This window comes from Salmo trutta, chromosome 4, assembly GCF_901001165.1.
Source record: "Salmo trutta chromosome 4, fSalTru1.1, whole genome shotgun sequence".
In the NCBI taxonomy this organism is placed as follows: Eukaryota; Metazoa; Chordata; class Actinopteri; order Salmoniformes; family Salmonidae; genus Salmo; species Salmo trutta.
Window position 1 is genome coordinate 68,553,829 of NC_042960.1, and position 17,716 is coordinate 68,571,544.

The 17,716-nt window shown below is 40.8% G+C and overlaps 1 long non-coding RNA gene across 1 annotated transcript; it reads right to left on the bottom strand.

Annotated features, from left to right (window-relative positions):
- Positions 1–703: 703 nt before the first annotated feature.
- Positions 704–3,102, bottom strand: LOC115191491 (uncharacterized). Its single transcript, XR_003877696.1, has 3 exons — positions 1,679–3,102; positions 1,189–1,309; positions 704–1,078 (listed from the first exon to the last, which is right to left on the bottom strand). It is a non-coding gene; the product is annotated as an uncharacterized LOC115191491 (long non-coding RNA).
- Between the last annotated feature and the right edge of the window lie 14,614 nt (positions 3,103–17,716).

Below are 17,716 nucleotides of genomic sequence, written 5' to 3' on the forward strand. Positions count from 1 at the left end.
TCACAATTTGAAGTATTTAACAGACTTGATAACATATCAAAGTGAACAGATTAAATTTGTTAAATGCACTCATTCAGAATCTGGTGTTCAGCTGAGATACTGGTATATTAACACATTTTGCAGGCCAAAACTCCATCCCACCAAAACAGGCTGAAAAGTCAAGTGGTGTTTTCAAACAGCTGTTACACTAAAAGGGCAGTATCATTTTTGCAATTTCACAGTATTATTACATCATAATGTGAAAATATATATAAAAACACAGGAATATCACATTTACTTGGGCCTTAAAACATTCTGCACTTGAAATTGGGGCAAATGCTTAATAAATTTGAAATAACTAATACTTAATTAAAATGGGGGGGAAATTACATTATACCTTAAGTTATTACATTATAATGAGTTATTACAGAAATGTTTGGTTATTACATTATAATTTGCAGTATGTCTGTCGGGCCCTTCACTCCTAGTGCCACTGACAAGGGGCCAATATGTCACTAGAGGAAAAACTGATAAAAAACTAATGACTGTCTCATGTTGAAAGTCCAAGTCAGTATCATGCATTTACTGCTCAAGTTATTCCATATACTTTGACTAGTCTAGTCATTCCATAAATGTTTTTGTGTATTGTACCTTGACTAATCAAATTCTTCCATGTATTAAAACAACAGTTTGGTGTGTTATTAATTGATCAATCAAGTCGTTCTGTACATTTCACCTGTTTTATTGACAATATTAACCTGACATCATTCCATAAAAAAACGTTCTCTGTCAGATCCATCATCCCTTCTGTTTAGCCAGATAATACTTCCTGCTGACCAGCCAATCACATCAAAGTGCTGTTTGCTGCCTGGTGTGCTCTCTGGGGAGGCCATCCTTATGATCAAAAGACGTTGAAAATACATATATACAACAACAAAAAATGTCAATTTTGCTCACTGGGATCCTTCCAAATTTCCTTTAGTTGATCTTGAGCGAAGCCTGGGCATCGAAGGGTACCACTGTGGAACCCTGGTTGGTGGTGATCACGGGTCAATGCTGTTTCACATTGACGTTACAACAGGATCCTGGATGGTACTTCCTGAATGAGAAGAATCAGACGGGGTTGATTAGTTTGAAAATGTCATTACATGTTATCAGCTGTAACATTGTCTGAACAGTGATGAATACCAAGTGCTGTACAGGACTTACAACACATTGAGACAGTACTGAAGCTTTGTGATGGGAAGATGTGGTTGTTACTGCAGTGGTGTGGAGGCTGCATTGGGGGGCCTGGTGGACTGACAGAGTTGGTGGGATGAGATGGAGGAGTCTGGAGGTCAAAACATGATGAACAAACAAAACAAGAAAACATCAGAAAAACTGATTTAATACCAACTGTTAAAGTCTCAAATATATTTCAGGAAACTTTAGACACAGTTTGTAATGATAAAAAAAGATTTCCAACAGGTAAAACTGGGTTCAGTTGGATTAGACTGAAGAACAGTATGGTTGACACCAATGCAATTTGTTAAGCAGTTGTGTTCCTTGTTGGCAGTGGAAGCTGGAACACACATCATAACACCTACAGAACATTCTGCTACTTGTAAATCAAGTTCCTCTAGATCTAGGATATGTGTTCAGTGTAGCAGAGGTAGTATCACGTTGGCATTGGCGTCACTGGAGAAGAATCTGTTCTTACCTGCTCTGTAGCCCCGCCTGGCTCCTTCTGGAAGCGGAGGTGGAACAACATGGGGGATAATGAAGATGAATTTATTGATATTTTGGGATTTTTTATTTTGTTTTATTTGGACCCTCCACCACCTGCCCCATGAAGGACACATTTTTCATATAACTTCAATTAATCAAAGAAAATAATTTCAGAAAATGTTTCAGAAAATGTTTTTGAAAAAAATAGGAAAAGTCGTTCCATAAATTTGGGACAGAACTCCTGTTTATTTTTCCAGGTTCCCCCAACTAAAGGTGGCATAATCTGGCGGAAGTCTTTCCAAGTATTTAAGGAATCCATTGTCATTGCAATTAGGTTTATAAATATCATCCCTGGATTTCTGATTACCTCTGAAAATAATACCGCAACTAAAGCAGTGATGTCAAAACTATTATTTATACAAATAAGTTTTTCTTGATTTCCAAAGATTATATCAGTGAGAGCAAGACGGAAATCTAGGTTCTTCGATACCTTATTATCTAATGTACTATATGGGACATGATTTAACGGTTTTCCTTTAGTTACAATATCAGATACGTTAAGTTTGCCTTCCTGAATTGCAAGCTCAATATCTTTATCATTAATTCTGAGCTCAGGTTTAATATAGAAATCATTCCTGAATAGCATACGGGATAGTATGTTCATTAATTCTGAGCTCAGGTTTAATATAGAAGTCCTTCCTGAATAGCATACGGGATAGTGTGTTCATTAATTCTGAGCTCAGGTTTAATATAGAAATCATTCCTATCCATTAAATAAATATAACACCCTGGTATTATATAAATCGGGTCCGTTATATTTTGTATTTTTTCCTTATTTTTCCAGAAATACACAATTACGTTGAAATAATCATAGAAACTAGTGATGTAAATCACATAGTAACTTTCTTGAAAGGTTGGTTTAGCAATATTCATAGTAATTTGTTTATTTTGTCTACCGTACTGCATTATCATATTGATGCATTTTTAATTGTTAATTAAACAAATGAAAGAAAATGAATGAGAAGTTATTTCAGAAAATTTAGCAGAATATGCTTCTAAAATAAACAGTTTAAGTCGTTCCATAAATTTGTGACAGAACTCCTGTTGTTTTCTCCAGCCTCCCCCAACTAAAGGTGGCATAATCTGGTGGAAGTCTTTCCAAGTATTTAAGGAATCCATTGTCATTGCAATTAGGTTTATAAATATCATCCCTGGATTTCTGATTACCTCTGAAAATAATACCGCAACTAAAGCAGTGATGTCAAAACTATTATTTATGCAAATAAGTTTTCCTTCATTTCCAAAGATTATATCAGTGAGAGCAAGACGGAAATCTAGGTTCTTCGATACCTTATCATCTAATGTACTATATGGAACATGATTTAATGGTTTTCCTTTAATTACAATATCAGATACATTAAGTTTGCCTTCCTGAATTGCAAGCTCAATATCGTTATCATTAATTCTGAGCTCAGTTTTAATATATAAATTATTCCTGTCCATTACAGAAATATGACACCCTGATATTATATAAATCGGCTCCGTTATATTTTTTATTTTTTCCTTATTTTTCCAGAAATACACAATTACGTTGACATAATCATAGAAACTAGTGATGTAAATCACATAGTTACTTTCTTGAGAGATGTTATTTTGTTTTAGGAAAATATTTTTTTGAAATACAGTATTTTCATTAAAAGGACCTATAAAGTGTAATTTGGCTATACAATACTCTTTTGAGAATTTCTGCTTAAAGTCAAGTGTAGAAACTTCATTGTACTTCATTGTTAGGATACATTTTTCCTTGCCATTTTCCTCAACTTTTACTTGAACGCCAAAATGTTGGTTTTCATCTTTATTATCCTGAAAAAAATGAATAAAAAAAACAGAACTGAATTAGTTTAACCTTGTTTTTACATTAAACACAAAGAGGAAGTGAGTGACATGATTTTCAATCATACGACGACAAACACAAGCAGTATCTTTAACAGCACCGTTTCTAGACAGACAACAGAGGATGTTCATGATGTTTTGATTATCAGACTATTAGAATTAGAATATAGGTTAACATAAACATTACCTCTTCAGTTAACTTTCATAAGAAATGCTCAAAGTTAGTTTTTAAATAATCTTACCCTCATAATGCGTTCCACCTCTGCAATTGTTTGTATTAATTTTTGAACATCAGTTCATGTTAAAAATCACTTGGGAGTTGAGTATTTATCAGCTTAATCAGGTGATCAAACAGGATGTGGGTGTGTCGTGTGTGGATGCGTGTTCCATCTTGCCTGCTTGCCTGTCTGTTCAGTTTCCTGACAGAGCAAAATGTATTTGTAAAGTCACTACACATTAACGTAAAAGATTAGGCATTAAAATAATTGAAGAGCACTATTTCAATCTTCAGGATCACTTTCCTCTCTTCAAACAGGAATAACAACATACTGTTTGATAACCCACGACAGACAGACAGACAGACAGACAGACAGACAGACAGACAGAGAGACAGACAGACAGACAGACAGACAGACAGACAGACAGACAGACAGACAGACAGACAGACAGACTTACCAATTTTTGGGAACAGTGACAGGAAAAGAGCATTACATCTGCCTGCTATTTCTGAGATTACAGGTGTTTGCACAATGGCCTACCCATTTCATATAAAATGCCTTCAGAAAGTATTCACACACCTTGAATTTTTCCACATTTTGTTGTCTTACAGACTGAATTTGAAACTTTTTCAATAAATTAAATGAATCAATGAAATGTTCATATTTCACTGAGAATTTATTTCAGAACAATGTTGCGGAAAATGTTATTGAAAAAATAATAAGTTGTTTTGTACATTTGGGAAAGTACTCGGGTTTATTTCCCAGGTTCCCCAGATAGAGGTGGCAGGTGTTGGTTGAAGTCTCTCCAACTATGTCAGGAATCCATTGTCATTGTGGTACCAGCTGCTTGACGACCGTGCAACAGGTAGTTCTGGGAAACAGATGAACATTTCTGAAAAGTCAAACCCTTAACTTGACATACTGTAATAAATGATTGATTGGTTATGTACAAGCTATGCTATGCAGATGCAGCATTCAGTGGGCTGAATAAACTTGGTTTGAGCTTTTCTCTGCATCCGTTTGAGTTCATACTCTGTTCACATCCTAACACCTTGCTTCAATGTATTTACTCTAATGCCTAAATGTTCTTATTCATCTTCAGAATTAGAATTAAATTAACCTTGTTTTCACATTAAACTAACATAAAGAAAAGGGTGGTGACATGTTCTAATCTTCCCATGCAGTCACATGATGACAAACACAAGCAGTATCTGTAACAGCACCGTTTCTAGACAGACAACAGAGGATGTTCATGATGTTTTGATAAACAGACTATTAGAATTAGAATATAGGTTAACATAAACTTTACCTCTTCAGTTAACTTTCATAAAAAATGCTCTAAATGAGTTTTGAAAGAATCTTCACCTCCACAAATGAAGTATTAAAAACACTTGAGAAGCGGTCATTGTGAACAGATTAAATTTGTGAAATGCACTCATTTGCGATCTGGTGTTACACTAAAAGAGCATTATCTCTACGGGATCGGTATCCCCCCACGAGACGGTTGAGCTAACGTAGGCTAATGTGATTAGCATGAGGTTGTAAGTAACAAGAACATTTCCCAGGACATAGACATATCTGATATGGGCAGAAAGCTTAAATTCTTGTTAACCTAACTGCACTGTCCAATTTACAGTAGCTGTTACAATGAAAGAATAACATGCTATTGTTTGAGGAGAGTGCACAATTATGAACTTGAAAATGTATTAATAAACCAATTAGGCACAATTGAGCTGTTTTGATACAACATTTTGAACAAGATGGTTCATTGAATCACTCTGTTTACTACACTACCGTACTCACTCTGTTTAGCACATGGCCTCACATGTGAATCCTTAAAGAGATGGGTGGGTCTAAGGCTTAAGAGTGTGTGAGCAATGTTGAATGGGCGAAGACAAAGAAGAACTCTCCAGCAGGAGTACCAAAACATTCCAAGGGCCATTTTCTCAAAAGTGGGGTTACAAGTTTATCAACTTTCAAAGCAGAATTATCTTCCCATTGTTTCTCAACTTTAGTGTATGATATACCACTTTCTAGCTTTGAGTCTCTACTTTTATTCAATGTAAAAAAACACATTTTCTAATTCTGCTACGTCGAATCGAGCCGGTCGGTCCCAGTTGTCATCTCATTGTTACTTAGGGAGCTCGGTCTATTATACAGACAGTGGGTGAGTTCTGTCCCAGGTAGATGCAAAAATCTGGTAACTTTCCCCAACATTCTTTGAAAACCCAGTTGAGAGATTCACGGTAACAGGAAGGAATAAGCAGGAAATCTGGAATCCTCCAACCAGGATTTTTGAAAACTGGGGATTTTGGGAAACTTACTGGACTGTGTGCATGTTTATATTACTGCCTAGCACCAAAATATTTTTCAAATTATCATGGTCTTTAATTTAGACAACAATTAGTTGTGTGAAGTGTTAGTAGAGTACTGGAACCTGTATACTCCGGTGTAAACTGTAGCTGTCTTGACTACAATTGTCTAAATACAGGTACCATGTTTTCTCTTGCTAATCCATGCAGGTCTGTCATCTGATTTCCAAGGGGTCTGGTGGAGATAGCTGCAACCATTCTCCAAGGCAGAACATTTCCCAGCATCCAGATTAAGGGCTGCTACCAGCAGGAACATGGAGCACCTCATATCTTTTAGCCTAGAAACATACAATATGTTTTTGCCTTACCCCTGCAATATGTAACTTTTTGGGCGACCAGAACAAATTCACATAGAAACATTGAGTTATAGCTTTTTGATATGTTATCAAGTCTGTTTGTCACGCCCTGACCTTAGATTGCCGTTTATTTTCTCTTTTTTGGGTTAGGTCAGGGTGTGATGTGGGGTGGGCATTCGATGCCATTCTATGTTTTCTATTTCTTTGTGTTTGGCCGAGTATTGTTTCCAATCAGAGGCAGCTGTCTATCGTTGTATCCTGGTAGCGCCTCCATGTCTGGACACTATGCTGACAGACACAGCAAACCTTCTTGCCACAGCTCGCATTGATGTGCCATCCTGGATGAGCTGCACTACCTGAGCCACTTGTGTGGGTTGTAGACTCCGTCTCATGCTACCACTAGAGTGAAAGCACCGCCAGCATTCAAAAGTGACCAAAACATCAGCCAGGAAGCATAGGAACTGAGAAGTGGTCTGTGGTCACCACCTGAAGAACCACTCCTTTATTGGGGGTGTCTTGCTAATTGCCTATAATTTCCACCTGTTGTCTATTCCATTTGCACAACAGCATGTGAAATTTATTGTCAATCAGTGTTGCTTCCTAAGTGGACAGTTTGATTTCACAGAAGTGTGATTGACTTGGAGTTACATTGTGCTGTTTAAGTGTTCCCTTTATTTTTTTGAGCAGAGTATATTTTCACATTATGATGTTGTAATAATACTGTGAAATTGCAAAAAGGATAATGCCCTTTCAGTGTATCAGCTGTTTGAAAACACCACTTGACATTTCAGCCTGTTTTGGTGGGATGGAACAGCACCTCATATCTTTTAGCCTAGAAACATACAATATGTTTTTGCCTTACCCCTGCAATATGTAACTTTTTGGGCGACCAGAACAAATTCACATAGAAACATTGAGTTATAGCTTTTTGATATGTTATCAAGTCTGTTTGTCACGCCCTGACCTTAGATTGCCGTTTATTTTCTCTTTTTTGGATTAGGTCAGGGTGTGATGTGGGGTGGGCATTCGATGCCATTCTATGTTTTCTATTTCTTTGTGTTTGGCCGAGTATTGTTTCCAATCAGAGGCAGCTGTCTATCGTTGTCTCTGATTGGGAATCATACTTAGGCATCCTTTTTTCCCTCCTTCAGTAGTGGGATCTTGTGTTTGTTCAGCTCAGGAAAGCCTGCCGAACGTGATGTTTGTTTTCCTTTGTTTTTTGTTTTGATTTAGTGTTCTGAGTTAAATAAAATATAAATATGAACACTTACCATGCTGCACCTTGGTCTACTCCTTACGTCGAACGTCACAGAAGGTCCCACCACCAACGGACCAAGCAGCGTGGTCAGCAGGTGCAATGGACCTGGGAAGACATCCTGGACGGCAAGGGATCCTGCACGTGGGAGGAGATCCAGGCTGGATGGGATTGCCTCCCATGGGAACAGGTGGAGGCAGTGAGAGCAGAACGGCGATGAAATGAGGAACTAGCACGGCAACGACTGAAGCTCGAGAGGCAGCCCCAAAAAATGTTGTGTGGGGGGCACACGGGGAGATTGGCAGAGTCAGGGTGGAGACCTGAGCCAACTCCCCGTGCTTACCGTGGGGAGCATATGAACAGTCAGGCACCGTGTTATGCGGTGATGCGCGCCGTATCTCCGGTGCGCACCGTATCTCCGTTGCGCATTCATAGCCCGGTGTGCTCTGTGCCTGCGCCTCGCATTTGCCGGGCTAAACGGAGCGTTCTGCCAGGAAGGATGGTGCCAGCTCAGCGCTCCTGGTCTCCAGTACGCCTCCTCGGTCCAGGATATCCTGTGCCTTCTCCTTGCACTCGCCCTGAGGTGCGTGTTACCAGTCTGGCGCCACCTGTGCCAGCCCAACGCATCAGGCCTCCAGTGCGCATGCCCAGTCTGGTGTGTCCTGTTCCTGCTCTCCGCACTCGCCCTGAGGTGCATGTTACCAGTCTGGCGCCACCTGTGCCAGCCCCACGCATCAGGCCTCCAGTGCGCCTTCCCAGTCCAGAGCTTCCGGCGACAGTTCCCAGTCCAGAGCTTCCGGCCACAGTTCCCAGTCCAGAGCTTCCGGCGATAGTTCCCAGTCCAGAGCTTCTGGCGATAGTTCCCAATCCAGAGCTTCTGGCGACAGTACCCAGTCCAGAGCTTCCGGCGACAGTTCCCAGTCCAGAGCTTCCGGCGACAGTTCCCAGTCCAGAGCTTCCGGCGACGTGTTATAGTCCGGAACCTCTTGAGATGGCCTACAGTCCAGAACCTCTTGAGACGGCCTGCAGTACAGTCTTTAGCGGCGGTCTGCAGTCCAGAGTCTTCAGCGGCGGTCTGCAGTCCAGAGTCTTCAGCGGCGGTCGGCAGTCCAGAAAATCCAGTGGGGGTTTCCAGTTCTGAGCCTCCGGCGATGGTCCACGGTCTGGTTCCTCCGGCGACACAAAAGTGGAGGAATCAGCGGGCGGAGTGGGGGCTACGCCCCGAACCAAGAGTAGATGCCCACCCGGACCCTCCCCTATAGGTCCATGTTTGCCGGGAGTCCGCACCTTTTGGGGGGGAGGGGGGGTTACTGTCACGCCCTGACCTACCTTAGATTGCCGTTTATTTTCTATTTTTTGGGTTAGGTCAGGGTGTGATGTGGGGTGGGCATTCGATGCCATTCTATGTTTTCTATTTCTTTGTGTTTGGCCGAGTATGGTTTCTCCGGTACACAGCAGTAGGGAGGCAGGGGTGACAACATGTGCTTGCTAACTAGCAAGCTAGCACAAAGTTTAGCTAACTAGTAAGCTAGCTGGTTAGCTAGAACATGATGTTGCCCATCCTCCCACCTGCTGTTCCATCGGGAAGCGGGAGCGACCAGTAGACAGTGTCCTCTGCCCCAGCCTGTCAGGCACTGTTTTCCCACAGTCCTGTTAATGACAGTGAGGACAGGTATTCGGCAGATGGTCGCGAAGGACACTGTACAAAAATAAAAATAACTTCGATAATACTTTTATTACCCTTTTGATCCACATTCAAAAGTCTCACAAGCAAAAGTCGTACTTTTCTCTGAGTTGTAAAAGCAAGCATTGAATGTGTCACTTTGTTGGTTTGTTTACATTAAAACATGCTTAAGAACATATTTGTATTGTGTTTACTTGTTTTGGTAATGCAAATGTTTTAGAAGGTTACAGTACTATTGGCATATTTTATCTGTAAATGTAATGTGTTACTGTAAAATCACATACAACAGAACTGTAGTTTTATAGCAAAAATACTGTAAAATAATTTACAGTAAGTTAACAGCAATTCAAGTTGCCATGTAAATCCTGTAAATTTCGTACATACAAGTAATTACTGTAAAATAGATGCACAATATATTGGAATCAGGAAGGTGTACAGGTATTCTAAAAATACAGCAAATTGCTGTTATTTGTAAACAGTAAGTTATTGTAGTACATCTACAGCAACATGTTGTCATTCTAATTTACAGTAAATCACTGTTTTACAGTACTTTTACAGGCAACGTTTTTGATGATAATTTACTGTAATTTCTACAGTACATTTTTTACAGTGTAGGGTCATGGTTAGAGTCACTACATTCAGCAGTAACCCTAACGCTAGACATATCTAGGACTAAAAAGAGAAGATGTTTTACAATCAGAGTTCTTTGTATCTCTTCTAGTCATACAGATCCCCCCACATCTTATAGGTGGATGGGGTTATGAACATATCCTATACATTATTTCTGAAACCAGATGAAATGAAACTGTTTTTCAGCAGGAAAAGCTTCTCTAATAATCCTAACCATGGCTGGGTGTCTTCAGAGACTGAGAGGTATAGAGACACACTGTCAAGGTGACAGGTATCCTAGTGGTTTAGAGACTGAGAGGTATAGAGACACACTGTCAAGGTGACAGGTATCCTAGTGGTTTAGAGACACACTGTCAAGGTGACAGATATCCTAGTGGTTTAGAGAATGAGAGGTATAGAGACACACTGTCAAGGTGACAGGTATCCTAGTGGTTTAGAGACACACTGTCAAGGTGACAGATATCCTAGTGGTTTAGAGACTGAGAGGTATAGAGACACACTGTCAAGGTGACAGGTATCCTAGTGGTTTAGAGACTGAGAGGTATAGAGACACACTGTCAAGGTGACAGGTATCCTAGTGGTTTAGAGACTGAGAGGTATAGAGACACACTGTCAAGGTGACAGATATCCTAGTGGTTTAGAGACTGAGAGGTATATAGACACACTGTCAAGGTGACAGGTATCCTAGTGGTTTAGAGACTGAGAGGTATAGAGACACACTGTCAAGGTGACAGGTATCCTAGTGGTTTAGAGACTGAGAGGTATAGAGACACACTGTCAAGGTGACAGGTATCCTAGTGGTTTAGAGACTGAGAGGTATAGAGACACCCTGTCAAGTCAAAACATCTGGCTGTGCTTTCATGTCAACACCCTCATTCTATTCTAGTCATTATATTATATTGTATTAAATTATAATATATTATATCCATAGTCTCCACTCAGTATAATGTTAATGATGACTGTTTGTTGTGTACATTGGTTGAATGGTTAGGACTATCTCTCTGTATTCACAGTTTAAATCCCAAGAGACCAGGAGACCTAAAGGACGCCTTCAACACTGCATCCCTTCATCCACTCATAGTAAACAACCTGTCTGTCTGTCTATTGCGACAGCTGTAGACACAGCCAACTTCTGGTTGTTGTTGCTATCAGTGTAAAGGTCAAGGTCCAATCCAGAGCTTCAACCTTAGAACACTATTTTTTTTATTTACATTTTATTGAACCTTTATTTAACTAGGCAAGTCAGTTAAGAAATTATTATTATTTACAATGACGGCCTTGTTCAGGGGCAGAACGACAGATTTTTACCTATAGTTGGGTCTCTGGTTAGGTTCCTCTATACCAGCCTCTCAGTACCTATAGTTGGGTCTATGGTTAGGTTCCTCTATACCAGCCTCTCAGTACCTATAGTTGGGTCTCTGGTTAGGTTCCTCTATACCAGCCTCTCAGTACCTATAGTTGGGTCTCTGGTTAGGTTCCTCTATACCAGCCTCTCAGTACCTATAGTTGGGTCTCTGGTTAGGTTCCTCTATACCAGCCTCTCAGTACCTATAGTTGGGTCTCTGGTCAGGTTCCTCTATACCAGCCTCTCAGTACCTATAGTTGGGTCCCTGGTTAGGTTCCTCTATACCAGCCTCTCAGTACCTATAGTTGGGTCCCTGGTTAGGTTCCTCTATACCAGCCTCTCAGTACCTATAGTTGGGTCTCTGGTTAGGTTCCTCTATACCAGCCTCTCAGTACCTATAGTTGGGACTCTGGTTAGGTTCCTCTATACCAGCCTCTCAGTACCTATAGTTGGGTCTCTGGTTAGGTTCCTCTATACCAGCCTCTCAGTACCTATAGTTGGGTCTCTGGTCAGGTTCCTCTATACCAGCCTCTCAGTACCTATAGTTGGGTCCCTGGTTAGGTTCCTCTATACCAGCCTCTCAGTACCTATAGTTGGGTCCCTGGTTAGGTTCCTCTATACCAGCCTCTCAGTACCTATAGTTGGGACTCTGGTTAGGTTCCTCTATACCAGCCTCTCAGTACCTATAGTTGGGTCTCTGGTTAGGTTCCTCTATACCAGCCTCTCAGTACCTATAGTTGGGTCTCTGGTTAGGTTCCTCTATACCAGCCTCTCAGTACCTATAGTTGGGTCTCTGGTTAGGTTCCTCTATACCAGCCTCTCAGTACCTATAGTTGGGTCTCTGGTTAGGTTCCTCTATACCAGCCTCTCTGGTCCCGATAAACTAATTGACCAGATGTTAAAAAATCCTCAATGAATCCAGTCTTTTTCAGAAAGAGTAAAACACCATGCATGTATGACTCTTTGATGACACAGTGTTTCATTTTACATTTACATTTTAGTCATTTAGCAGACACTCTTATCCAGAGTGACTTACAGTAGTGAATGCATACATTTCATTTCATTTCATGCATTTGTTTTTGTACTGGCCCCCCGTGGGAATCGAACCCACAACCCTGGCGTTGCACACACCATGCTCTACCAACTGAGTCACAGGGAAGACCAACTCAGAACAATAAAGCAGGTTTATTCAAAATTCCAGAAACAGGCATAAACAATCCCAAATCAATCAATCAATACCAAATCAATATCACCAATCAATGATAAGCGAACATCAACAGTAAATAAAATTGATCGACCCCGTCAGAGCCCTTAACTCAACCATTGTGGGGATGCCAATACAATATTTATTGTCTATTACAATTTTATGTGAAGCACAATTGTTAATAACAAGACAAACATTTTCTTACATTCTACAACTTTATAAATGTTTTTTATTTGGCTCTCAGGATGATCAGTCCCTCAGATGGCATCTAAAAACGTTACTTTAACACACTTCTATCAACGGGGTAAACTTAAGGAATCCTCCTAGAATTTTACTTTAAAATCAAAATATATTTTAAGCTAAAAAACTAGAGCAAAAATCTTCTTCCAGCAGTTGACAGGTTCTTCTAGGAAGCTCAAAGAGAGTCATACCCCAAAATTGCCCCCTTTATACCCTCCATTTTCCTTTCTGCTAACTCATTGTGACCTACACCTACTGATGACACATTCAGTGGTTAACACCTACTGATGACACATTCAGTGGTTAATACCTACTGACGACACATTCAGTGGTTAACACCTACTGATGACACATTCAGTGGTTAACACCTACTGACGACACATTCAGTGGTTAACACCTACTGATGACACATTCAGTGGTTAACACCTACTGATGACACATTCAGTGGTTAACACCTACTGACGACACATTCAGTGTTTAACACCTACTGATGACACATTCAGTGGTTAACACCTACTGATGACACATTCAGTGGTTAACACCTACTGATGACACATTCAGTGGTTAATACCTACTGACGACACATTCAGTGGTTAACACCTACTGATGACACATTCAGTGGTTAACACCTACTGACGACACATTCAGTGGTTAACACCTACTGATGACACATTCAGTGGTTAACACCTACTGATGACACATTCAGTGGTTAACACCTACTGACGACACATTCAGTGTTTAACACCTACTGATGACACATTCAGTGGTTAACACCTACTGATGACACATTCAGTGGTTAACACCTACTGATGACACATTCAGTGGTTAACACCTACTGATGACACATTCAGTGGTTAACACCTAGTGATGACACATTCAGTGGTTAACACCTACTGACACATTCAGTGGTTAACACCTACTGATGACACATTCAGTGGTTAACACCTACTGATGACACATTCAGTGGTTAACACCTACTGATGACACATTCAGTGGTTAACACCTAGTGATGACACATTCAGTGTTTAACACCTACTGACGACACATTCAGTGGTTAACACCTAGTGATGACACATTCAGTGGTTAACACCTACTGACACATTCAGTGGTTAACACCTACTGATGACACATTCAGTGGTTAACACCTAGTGATGACACATTCAGTGTTTAACACCTACTGACGACACATTCAGTGGTTAACACCTACTGACGACACATTCAGTGGTTAACACCTACTGACGACACATTCAGTGGTTAACACCTACTGATGACACATTCAGCGGTTAACACCTACTGACGACACATTCAGCGGTTAACACCTACTGACGACACATTCAGCGTTTAAAACCTACTGATGACACATTCAGCGTTTAACACCTACTGATGACACATTCAGCGGTTAACACCTACTGATGACACATTCAGCGTTTAACACCTACTGATGACACATTCAGCGGTTAATAACCTCTTGGGGCTAGGGGGCAGTATTGAGAATTTTGAAAAAAATATGTGCCCATTTTTAACTGCCTCCTACACCAACTCAGAAGCTAGAATATGCATATTATTGTTCAGGTTTGGATAGAAAATACTCTGAATTTTATTAAACTGTTTGAATGGTGTCTGTAAGTATAACAGAACTCATATGGCAGTCAAAACCCTGAGACAAATTCTGACAGGAAGTGGATACCTGATGTGTTGAATTACCTTTAACACCTACTGATGACACATTCAGTGGTTAACACCTACTGGCGACACATTCAGTGTTTAACACCTACTGATGACACATTCAGTGGTTAACACCTACTGATGACACATTCAGTGGTTAACACCTACTGATGATGACACATTCAGTGGTTAATACCTACTGATGACACATTCAGTGGTTAACACCTACTGACGACACATTCAGTGGTTAACACCTACTGACGACACATTCAGTGGTTAATACCTACTGCAGCCATCACTCACCTAAGCAGGATGTACGCTTCAACCTTCTAGCCACTCTGACCTGGGGATTTCCTGATCAAGTTAGCATCATTAATATACTTTATAACCTTCACATTTAAAACAAACATTTTTAAACATGAACCCTCCTTACTCCACTCAATTATAATCTTCCTCCAACCCAACGTATTACTCCCATTACATCTTAAACCTTCACCAACTTAAACCTTTCATCATTACAGCATTTCTGTAGTGTTTGTCAGTTAATAAGCAGCATGTTTGTAACGGCTGTCGTAATGAGGTGACCAAGATGCAGCGTGGCACGTGCTCATGATCTTTTATTTGAATCAAACAAACACTCAAACAAAAATAACAAAGGGAAAATGAAAGCGCACAGTTCTGTCAGGTACAGAAAACTAAACAGAAAACAACTACCCACAAACACAGGTGGGAAAGGCTGCCTAAGTATGGTTCCCAATCAGAGACAACGATTGACAGCTGCCTCTGATTGGAAACCATACCTGGCCAAAACATAGAAATAAAATACATAGAATGCCCACCCCATTTCACACCCTGACCTAACTAAACAGAGAAAAACGTCTCTCTCAGGTCAGGGCATGACAATGTTATTATACACACCTGGTTAAAATGGTACAGTATGCACGTGTTCAGTGAGAGATATTGTAAATATGTATCTGATTGGATGAGCATTGTTTTATTGGCAGGCCCTCATTGGCTGTTGGCCAAGGTATTCAAGTGTGCTTCCTTTGAGCGGGTGCAGAAGGACTGAGCTTGGAATTGGCTATGTTGTATCGGCTGTCATGTTGGAAATAAACCTCTTCGTGATGTTAATGCTTTATACTGTATAGTTTCACTTTACAATAACTACAAAGAACTACAAACTGGTCAGGATCCTGCTATTATCTGTCTCTATTATCTGTCTACAAACTGGTCAGGATTCTACTATTATCTGTCTACAAACTGGTCAGGATTCTACTATTATCTGTCTCTATTATCTGTCTACAAACTGGTCAGGATTCTACTATTATCTGTCTCTATTATCTGCCTTCAAACTGGTCAGGATTCTACTATTATCTGTCTACAAACTGGTCAGGATTCTACTATTATCTGTCTCTATTATCTGCCTTCAAACTGGTCAGGATTCTACTATTATCTGTCTACAAACTGGTCAGGATTCTACTTTTATCTGTCTCTATTATCTGCCTTCAAACTGGTCAGGATTCTACTATTATCTGCCTTCAAACTGGTCAGGATTCTACTATTATCTGCCTTCAAACTGGTCAGGATTCTACTATTATCTGCCTTCAAACTGGTCAGGATTCTACTATTATCTGTCTACAAACTGGTCAGAATTCTACTATTATCTGTCTACAAACTGGTCAGAATTCTACTATTATCTGTCTACAAACTGGTCAGGATCCTGCTATGCTGGCTATGTTGTTACTGCTGTGCGTTCTATCCCAGTACCCCTAAATCACTCTCTCTCCTATTTGCACAGGAGGACCATTGTAGCCCCGCAAAACGTTGTTTCTCTTCATTACTTCCCAATTATGGCATAACAACTGAGCTTGATTCCATTAGCGAACTAGCTAATGAAGAAGAAAGAATGGGGGATGCTACTGCCACTGCTTTGGAAGCACTGACTACTGAACTTGTAGCTACACGTACCAGGGTCTTACAAAATAGATTGGCTTTGGATATTCCCCTAGTGGATAAGGGGTGGGGTTTGTGCAGTGGTGGGGGCAGAATGTTGTACTTACATCCCAGATTCCTCCATTGGGTTTGCTAAGTCTCTGGCCACCATCAGGTGGTAGCGACTGTAAACAGGGGAGATAACGAGTGGGGTTGGGATCTGTTTAAATGGGTTAAAACTAGCCTGGGGACATTGGAACTCTCATGCTACAAGGTCTCCTAGCTTTGGTTGGTGTCCTTGTGCTATTGTTCTGCCTGTTCTCATGGCTGAGGACCTTGGTGAGGAAATACGTGGTGTGTTCTCATGGCTGAGGACCTTAGTGAGGAGATACGTGGTTTGTTCTCATGCCTGAGGACTTTGGTGAGGAGATACGTGGTCTGTTCTCATGCCTGAGGACCTTGGTGAGGAGATACGTGGTCTGTTCTCATGCCTGAGGACCTTGGTGAGGAGATACGTGGTCTGTTCTCATGCCTGAGGACCTTGGTGAGGAGATACGTGGTCTGTTCTCATGCCTGAGGACCTTGGTGAGGAGATACGTGGTCTGTTCTCATGCCTGAGGACCTTGGTGAGGAGATACGATGGTCATATGACCACCGAGGTCAACTTGAATGACCTGATGGAGCTCGCCACTGTTTCACCCTTTATTGAGGATCCAAACTGCCCTATTGGAGATGATAGTGTCTACTGCCCTATTGGAGAAGATAGTGTCTACTGCCCTATTGGAGAAGAAAGTGTCTACTGCCCTATTGGAGAAGAAAGTGTCTACTGCCCTCTAAATGACCCCGATTCCTATGAACCCACTTTTCCCCCAGATTGTGATTATTAAATTATCTTTTAGGAGTTCCCCTTTCTGTGTAAACCACCAAATTCCCAGAAATCAGAAGGTTTTCAATTCTGTCTGACAACAGCTCAGATATATTATGTCTGGTGATGCAAACGGTTTCCATTGCATTAAAGGGTGAATTGTGGTGACATACTGTAATTTGGGGTGGGCTGTTGTAACTTCAAGGGATATGTTCTGTGTTGGACTGTGATGTTCTGCCTCTCATAGACTCCTGTTATGTCTGCACCCTGATACAAGGCCATAGTGTTCTGGAACTGTTGCTGTATAAACAACTGTTGTGTAACAATATGATTGTATCATCACCTCCCACTATATCAGAGACATGGAACCATTTACTCTTCTAGTTCTTCCCTGTGAAATCAGAGGTAGATCTCCCTGCAGCTGCTTGTAT